The 8,753-nt window shown below is 42.7% G+C and overlaps 1 pseudogene across 1 annotated transcript in view; it reads left to right on the top strand.

Moving 5' to 3' along the window:
• Window positions 1-1,354: 1,354 nt before the first annotated feature.
• LOC308086021 (F-BAR and double SH3 domains protein 2-like) overlaps window positions 1,355-8,753 on the top strand; it is a 58,523-nt pseudogene continuing 51,124 nt past the window's right edge. The window contains exons 1-2 of the transcript XR_013935082.1: window positions 1,355-1,634; window positions 2,773-2,839. The product of XR_013935082.1 is annotated as an F-BAR and double SH3 domains protein 2-like (transcript). The remainder of the gene's footprint in view (window positions 1,635-2,772; window positions 2,840-8,753) is intronic.

The following is an 8,753-nucleotide window of genomic DNA, read 5'->3' as shown; positions in this document are numbered from 1 at the left end:
AAATAAGAAAATAGTTATTTGCAGGCACTGCAAGAAGGAGTTTCAGTTCCACCGCAGCTCTTCAAGCTTACAGTACCATCTCAACGCTAGCATGCGTTTGTTGGGGCTTCGGCTTCCAGTGCAACACCTGGCCTGCATCAGACCACGCTGAATGAACGCAGGCCAGTAAAGCAAGTCCACCTCGGATAAATTAACCAACACAATTGCCAAATGAGTTGCAAAGGACTGTAGACCAATTAGCATAGTTGAAGACAAGGGCTTCGCCGATGTTTTGAAAGTTGCATCCCTCGACACATCCTACAAGCCACCATCGAGAGGCACAATAATGACCAGAATCCACTCACTCTATGACACTGAAAAGGAGAAAAGAAAAGAGGCTTTAGCTCAAGCGGACTATGTCGCCCTGACAGGAGACCACTGGACGTCAGTGAGTAACAATAACTACCTGGGAGTAACTGCACATCAAATCACTGAGACATGGGAATTGAAATCATTTGCGCTAACTGTAATGTAAACAGAAGAACGTTACTTTGCGGAGGCGTGTGCAAAGCAGTTCAAAACTGTTGCACGCACGTGGGACATTGAAGGGAAAGTTACAACCGTAGGGACTGACAGTGCGCGCAATATGATTGCTGCGGCTCGTATTATGCCGTACGAGCACATGCCCTGTATTGCCCACATCTTACAGAGAAGCATCACTGTGAGTCTCGCTGACAGCGGATTCGTCGGCGCGTTGGCCAAGTGTCGCAAAATTGTGGGCCATTTCAAGCACAGCCCGGCTAACACAGCGGAGCTGCACGTAGAACAAAAGGAACTCAAACAGACGGAGGAGCCACTGATCCAAGACGTCCCAACACGGTGGAATTCCACGTTGGAAATGGTCAAGCGCTTGATCCGCAACAAAGATGCAATACAAGCAACCCTGGATCAACAGCAGCATAAACTTGTTATGTTGACGCCACCAGAATGGGACGAAATCCAGAGACTGGAGACCCTTCTAGAGCCCTGCCGGTAAGTCTTCCATCATATAATGTGACCATTCATTGTAGGCTGAAATTAAATGAATATTGAACGTTAATCTACTATTAAATGTAACAACTTGTGTTCAAGTAATTTACTTGTGTCTTTCCTTCTCTCTCTCTCTCTCTCTTTCTCTCTCTGTGTGTGTGTGTGTGTGTGTGTGTGTGTGTGTGTGTGTGTGTGTGTGTGTGTGTGTGTGTGTGTGTGTGTGTGTGTGTGTGTGTGTGTGTGTGTGTGTGTGTTCCACTGCAGGTATTTAACTGAGCTTCTGGGTGGGGAGGCCTACGTCTCCTGTTCTGTGGTACTACCTGGCTTCTGCCACTTGCGTCGTGTAATGGAAGTTTCTGATGAGGACCCTGCATATGTGGTGAGATTTAAGGAAAAATTCAAGGAAGACCTAGCCTCCCGCCAAGAACACACCAACAATGCATGGCTCAAGATGGCGACGGCACTGAATCCACGTTTTAAAGACTTAAAGAGCCTGCCCAAGACAGACAGAGAAGCGGTGTGGACCACACTTGGAGGCATGCTGCATTCACCACCCAGAAGATCTCCCCACACTTCTGAAGATGGACCACCCAAGAAGAACATGAACGTTCTTCTACATGTAGCCAGTCAGAGTTGATCCTCAGGGGCCACCATAGGACAGCTGCACTATCCACTTCCCCATTGACAATTAGTGTGATTGTATAAATGCCCTGCAGTCTATGCCCAACATAGGCTGCTTGGTGTGTTACTGGCTGTGGGTCCTGTTTTTATTATTTGCTCTGTCGGGGTGAGTAAAGTTGCATGTATGTTTTAATCTGTTCTGGTATTTATAATGATGATCTGTTCTGGTATTTATAATGACATGTATTGATAATCTTGTGATCACTCAGGTTGATCCATGCGATGCTTCACTGTCATGTGCCGAGTTGTATTTATGTGGCAACACAAGAGGGTAGGAGAACACACGGACAATTTAAGGTACACAAACAAACAACTTGTTGAAATAATTAATGTATTGTTTGTGTAGTGTACTAAATGTTTGTTTATATTCCTCCCTTAGATCTTGCCACTGCTGCTTTGCATAGTTTGATTTTAGTTTTGTTACTGTTACTTGAGCCATTTTATACAAATGTTTTGTTTCTTTCCCCCTACATACACCGAGTCCTGTGTGTGCAGTTTAACTGTCCTAGAGTCTGAGGGAGCGTGGTGGTGCAGACGACCTACTACAGGTGGTTTCACTAGGTCTCACTCTTTGTGTTACACAGCCCTAAAGGTTTGTTTGGCGTGATCGCGTGCACCTCTTTTCACGGTGGCGCTCTGATTCTTTTAGAAGTTTGTGTGTGTGACTGCTTGCTGTGTGCTTCTGGGCTGGGCATAGAATTGAGTCACCTACAGTAGTTGCCCCTGTAAATGGTTGTCGCCCACTAGCCAGAAGACTGTTTTGTATTTGTAGCACACGTATTGTGTCTGCTGATTATACTATATAATGGTAACTGTACGTTAACTTATTATTGATTGGTTTGGTTGAATTTCACAAATATTGTACTCCAGTAAGTTGTTCCATTTTTAACTGTCATGAATAAACTTCCATGTGTTTGGGGGAAACTCATGTCTCAGAGTCTCATTGTTCGAACCGGTGTTTTCGGGGAACCCAATTTAGAGAATTTAGAGGTTATACACTCATTCTATTCCTTGATACAAACATCATCAAGGTGGCGTAGTCGTACATTTATTATCATGCAAAGTAACTCCTTGCCACACCAGGTCACATACAGATGGGCTCAGATTCAGAATCGGAGGAAGAGTTACAGCCTGACAGAGCCATACACAGGTACAGAGCAGAGCCCACCACTAGTATGGAGGACTGTCTCCTTGCAGTGGTGGGCATCCCAAGCAGGAGCCCATGACCAGCTGGCCCCACTGGCTCGCAAATATCTAGCCACTCCTCCATATCATCCACAGTTCCATGTGAAAGACTCTTCTGCAGTTGCAGGTCACATTGTGCAAAAGAAGCGGTTCAGCTTTACTCTCAGAAAATGTGGTCAAGTTGGTGTGTCTCAGCAACAGGGCTTAAGGAGGAATAGAGAAGAGGGACACATTGTGTATGAATAGAGAAGAGGGTCACATGTAGGCCATGTTGTGTTGGCCAGGTTGCTTTTGGTTTGACAAAAAAAAAGAAAAAAAGAAAACAGGTTTCATTCATATAAGATAAATGGCTGTTGACCAAGGTGGCCAGTAAGTGTGTTAAAGAAAGAATGTTCCTATTTTGTTTAGAACAGTGGTTTTCAACCCTTTTTCATATCAAGGTGCATTATTTGTTCGGCATTTGAGCATTTGATGAGATTTAGACTCTCAGACCCGAGACTTAGAATCATTTGTCATCGTTACGGATACGATGGTGTCCATAATTCCATATGCTGTATTGATGGGTTTGTTTATTTTGTTATAATAAACATGCATACATAGTGTATGTTAAATGGATATATCAGCCTTATTACGGGGCCAGAGCTCAGCTCTGGACCTGTTTTATTATTCCCTTTATTCTGTTTCTTCTGCCACTTTTCGCAGTTCTGGGTGAACCGTGCTGTCGCTTTTTACGAAACTCGGCCATATGGTAGATGGTCATGAAAAACTATCAAGAAATAAATCTCACAATCTTTCGTCAAAAGGTGGCGCTATAGCACTCAATTGAAAATGCCAACTTTGAACAGGTACAACTCATGCCCTGTTTGACCTACAGCCATAAAACTTCAATACACACATGCGTCTACTCATGATGAACAACTTTAACCCTCTGACTTTTGACCTCTGACCTTTAGATCTCCCACCATTTTGAATTATATGAAAAACAGTTAAAACCTATCTCCTCCTGGGATTTTTTAGTAATCTGCACGAAACGTTTTACACATGAACTTTGGACCTATGCCGACAAACAAGCAGCAAGATTTTTCCATAAGTGAAAAAATGAAGCTTTAATGAGCCAATGAATATTGCAGTTTTATGACAATTATTCATCTGCCCCTAACACATACATGCAGACTCACATTTCTTTGAAACTTTGCGTTAATGTTGAGGGTCATTCCAAATATTACTGAAACCAATCTTACTCCAATTGGTCAAAGGGGGGCGCTATAGCGATTTTTTGAAAGTGCAAACTTTAAACAGGCAAAAGTCATGCCTCGTTTGGCCGACAGCCATTAAACCTGCTTACACATGTGCCTTGACTCATGAGGAACACATGTATCACGTTGACCAGTAAGCTCCGCCCTTAGATTGTCCGCAATTTTGAGCAGTTTGAAAAACACTTAAACCCAGGATTTTTCAGCTATTTGCGTGAAACTGTATCATCTGTGTGATCTCCTTTTTCACAAGTTCTTGTCTGTTGGTCCAATGGCTTCTCCCTTAAACGTGTGCCTCACAACCTGAAGGTTGCCAGTTCAAGCCTGACTTGATGCGGACTTCATTAAAGTTGCATTGCACACAACATGATTGTGTAAATTAATACATGTGCAATTGTTAAACATAACCTGAAATACTTATTTGAGAGGGTATGTTTTTGCAATGTATGACATACTTCATTCTGAAAATAGCCGATCTACAATCTCAAAACTTTTCAGAAAACAACGTGTTTCTGAGTTTGTAGATCGGCTGCTTTCACTGGTTCACTTTTATCTTCAACAGACAACCTCAGCCTGGACAAAGCTATAGCACTATAGGTAATGTTGCAGCCCGTCAATCCGAAGGTTGAGGGTTAGATTCCTGTTAATGGCAATAGGTTGACACGTCCAATCAATCCATTCTGAATCCATCCTTCTCTCTCTTCAATCTATTGTTTCCATGTCTCTCTCTCTTCAATCTATTCCGTTTCCATGTCTCTCTCTCCGCCCTTAGATTGTTCGCAATTTTGAGCAGTTTGAAAAACACTTAAACCCAGGATTTTTCAGTTATTTGCGTGAAATGGTATCATATGTCTGACCTCCGTTTTCACTGTATCAGGTCTGTTGGTCCAATGGCTTCCCGCATAAGTGAATGTTTCACAACATCAAGGTTGCCGGTTCAAGCCTCACTTGGTGGAGACTTCATTTAAAGTGCATTGCAAACTACAAGACTGTATTAATGAATACATATGCAATTGATAAAGATAACATGAAATGCTTATCTGAGAAGGTCTGTTTTTGCAATGTATGACATACTTCATTCTGAAAATAGCCGATCTACAATCTCAAAACTTTTCAGATAGCAACGTGTTTCTGAGCTTGTAGATCGGCTGCTTTCACTGGTTCAGTTTTATCTTCAACAGACAACCTCAGCCTGGTCAAAGCTATAGCACTATAGGTAGTGTTGCAGCCTGTCAATCCAAAGGTTGAGGGTTCGATTCCTGTTAATGGCAATAGGTTGAGATGTCCAATCAATCCATTCTGCTTCCATCTCTCTCTCTCTTCAATCTATTATGTTTCCATGTCTCTCTCTCTCAATTAATGCATGTGCAACTGTTAAAGGTAACATGAAATGCTTCTTGGAGAGAGTATGTTTTTGCAATGTATGACAAACTTCATTGTGAAAATAGCCGATCTACAATCTCACAACTTTTCAGATAGCAACGTTTTGTGAGCTTGTAGATCGGCTACTTTCACTAGTTTTCGTTCCGAGGAGACACAAAAATGCCTTTATTGGTAAATGGTTTGTGAACCAGTGATCTAGAGTAGTTCGGGACACAGAGGCTTGGTTCATAATGGACGGAAATACTTATAAATTTCAACAGACACTACCAGTAATTGTGTCAATTAATACATAATGCAATTGATAAAGATAACCTGAAATGCTTATTTGAGAGGGTATGAAGTATGTATGACATACTTCATTCTGAAAATAGCCGATCTACAATCTCAAAACTTTTCAGATAGCAACGTTCTTTCTGAGCTTGTAGATCGGCTGCTTTCACTGGTTCACTTTTATCTTCAACAGACAACCTCAGCCTGGACAAAGCAATAGCACTATAGGTAGTGTTGCAGCCTGTCAATTCGAAGGTTGATGGTTCGATTCCTGTTAATGGCAATAGGTTGAGATGTCTAATCAATCCATTCTGCTTCTCTCTCTTCAATGTATTATGTTTCCGTGTCTCAATCTATTCCGTTTCCATGTCTCTCTCTCTATCTCTCTTCAATCTATTCCGTTTCCATGGCTCTCTCTCTCTCTCTCTCTCTCTCTTCAATCTATTCCGTTTCCATGTCTCTCTCTCTCTCTCTCTCTCTTTCTCTTCAATCTATTCCGTTTATCTCTCTCTCTCTCTCTCTCTCTCTCTCTCTCTCTCTCTCTCTCTCTCTCTCTCTCTCTCTCTCTCTCTCTCTCTCTCTCTCTCTCTCTCTCTCTCTCTCATATTCACCAGATCAGGTCTGTTGTTCCAATGGTTTCTCGCTTAAGTGTGTGCCTTACAATCTCAAGGTTGCCAGTTCAAGCCTCACTTGATGCAGACTTCATTTAAGTTGCATTGCACACAACATGATTGTTGCGAACGCGGAAGGAGGCTTCCGACCAAGTGGAGCTTACTATATCACAGTGCTTGGGTTGTGTGTGTGTGTGTGTGTGTGTGTCTGTCCCTTATTTATGGTCTTTCCGTGTGTGTTCACGCTCTCATTGGCTCGCGCCCCCATGTGACTCGAAACTCTGTGCTGAAATGCCAGCAGCTGCACTGCCTGTATACAGCGTGTGTTCACGCTCTCATTGGCTCGCGCCCCCATGTGACTCAAAACTCCGTGCTGAAATGCCAGCAGCTGCACTGCCTGTATACAGCCGGCAGAGTGCGGCAGAGTGCACTACTACAGTGTGGTTGAAATATAGCAGCCTCAGTCAATCTGCGTTCGCTTCCAGCGTTCGCGCGTCTTACTTTTGTCAATTAATGCAAGTGCAATTGTTAAAGGTAACCTGAAATGCTTATTTGAGAGTATGTCTTTTCAATGTATGACATACTTCATTCTGAAAATAGCCGATCTACAATCTCAAAACTTTTCAGATAGCAACGTGTTTCTGAGCTTGTAGATCGGCTGCTTTCACTGGTTCAATTTTATCTTCAACAGACAACCTCAGCCTAGACAAAGCTATAGCACTATAGGTAGTGTTGCAGCCTGTCAATCCGAAGGTTGAGGGATCGATTCCTGTTAATGGCAATAGGTTGAGACGTCCAATCAATCCATTCTGCTTCCATCTTTCTCTCTCTTCAATCTATTATGTTTCCATGTCTCTCTCTCTTCAATCTATTCCTTTTCCATGTCTCTCTCTCCGCCCTTAGATTGTCCGCAATTTTGAGCAGTTTGAAAAACACTTAAACGCAGGATTTTTCATTTATTTGCGTGAAATGGTATCATCTGTTTGACCTCCGTTTTCACTGGATCAGGTCTGTTGGTCCAATGGCTTCCCGCTTAAGTGAATGTTTCACAACAGCAAGGTTGCCGGTTCAAGCCTCCCTTGGTGGAGACTTCATTTAAAGTACATTGCAAACAACAAGACTGTATTAATGAATACATATGCAATTGATAAAGATAACATGAAATGCTTATCTGAGAAGGTATGTTTTTGCAATGTATGACATACTTCATTCTGAAAATAGCCGATCTACAATCTCAAAACCTTTCAGATAGCAACGTGTTTCTGAGCTTGTAGATGGACTGCTTTCACTGGTTCACTTTTATCTTCAACAGACAACCTTAGCCTGGACAAAGCTATAGCACTATAGGTAGTGTTGCAGCCTGTCAATCCGAAGGTTGAGGGATCGATTCCTGTTAATGGCAATAGGTTGAGATGTCCAATCAATCCATTCTGCTTCCATCTCTCTCTCTCTCTTCAATCTATTATGTTTCCATGTCTCTCTCTCTCTTCAATCTATTCTGTTTCCATGTCTCTCTCTCTCTCTCTCTCTTCTCTCTCTCTCTCTCTCTCTCTCTCTCTCTCTCTCTCTCTCTCTCTCTCTCTCTCTCTCTCTCTTCAATCTATTCCGTTTCCATGTCTCCCTCTTCAATCTATTCCGTTTCCATGTCTCTCTCTCTCTCCTCTCTCTCTCTCTCTCTCTCTCTCTCTCTCTTTTGAGGGGCGGCATAGCTGAGTGGTTAGTGAGCCAGCCTAGGGAGCCAGAGGCTCTAGTTGCCCCAGGTACGATTCCAGGCCAGCCAGCAAATGAAATTTGTCCCTGATTAAGACTCTTAACCCTTATCTCTTCAATCTATTCCGTTTCCATGTCTCTCTCTCCGATCTACAATCTCAACAACTTTTCAGATAGCAACGTATTTCTGAGCTTGTATGTCGGCTGCTTTCACTGGTTCACTTTTATCTTCAACAGACAACCTCAATCTGTACAAAGCTATAGCACTATAGGTAGTGTTGCAGCCTGTCAATCCGAAGGTTGAGGGTTCGATTCCTGTTAATGGCAATAGGTTGAGATGTCCATTCAATCCGTTCTGCTTCCATCTCTCTCTCTCTTCAGTCTATTATGTTTCCATGTCTCTCTCTCTCTCTTCAATCTATTCCGTTTCCATGTCTCTCTCGCTCTCTCTCTCTCTTCAATCTATTCCGTTTCCATGTCTCTCTCTCTCTTCAATCTATTCCTTTTCCAAGTCTCTCTCTCTCTTTCTCTTCAATCTATTCAGTTTCTCTCTCTCTCTCTCTCTCTCTTTCTCTTCAATCTATTCCTTTTCTCTCTCTCTCTCTCTCTCTCTCTCTCTCTCTCTCTCTCTCTCTCTCTCTCTCTCTCTCTC

Source organism: Gymnoscopelus braueri, assembly GCF_963280865.1.
Source record: "Gymnoscopelus braueri genome assembly, chromosome: 5".
Classification (NCBI taxonomy): Eukaryota; Metazoa; Chordata; class Actinopteri; order Myctophiformes; family Myctophidae; genus Gymnoscopelus; species Gymnoscopelus braueri.
This window is presented reverse-complemented; position numbering and strand designations above follow the sequence as displayed.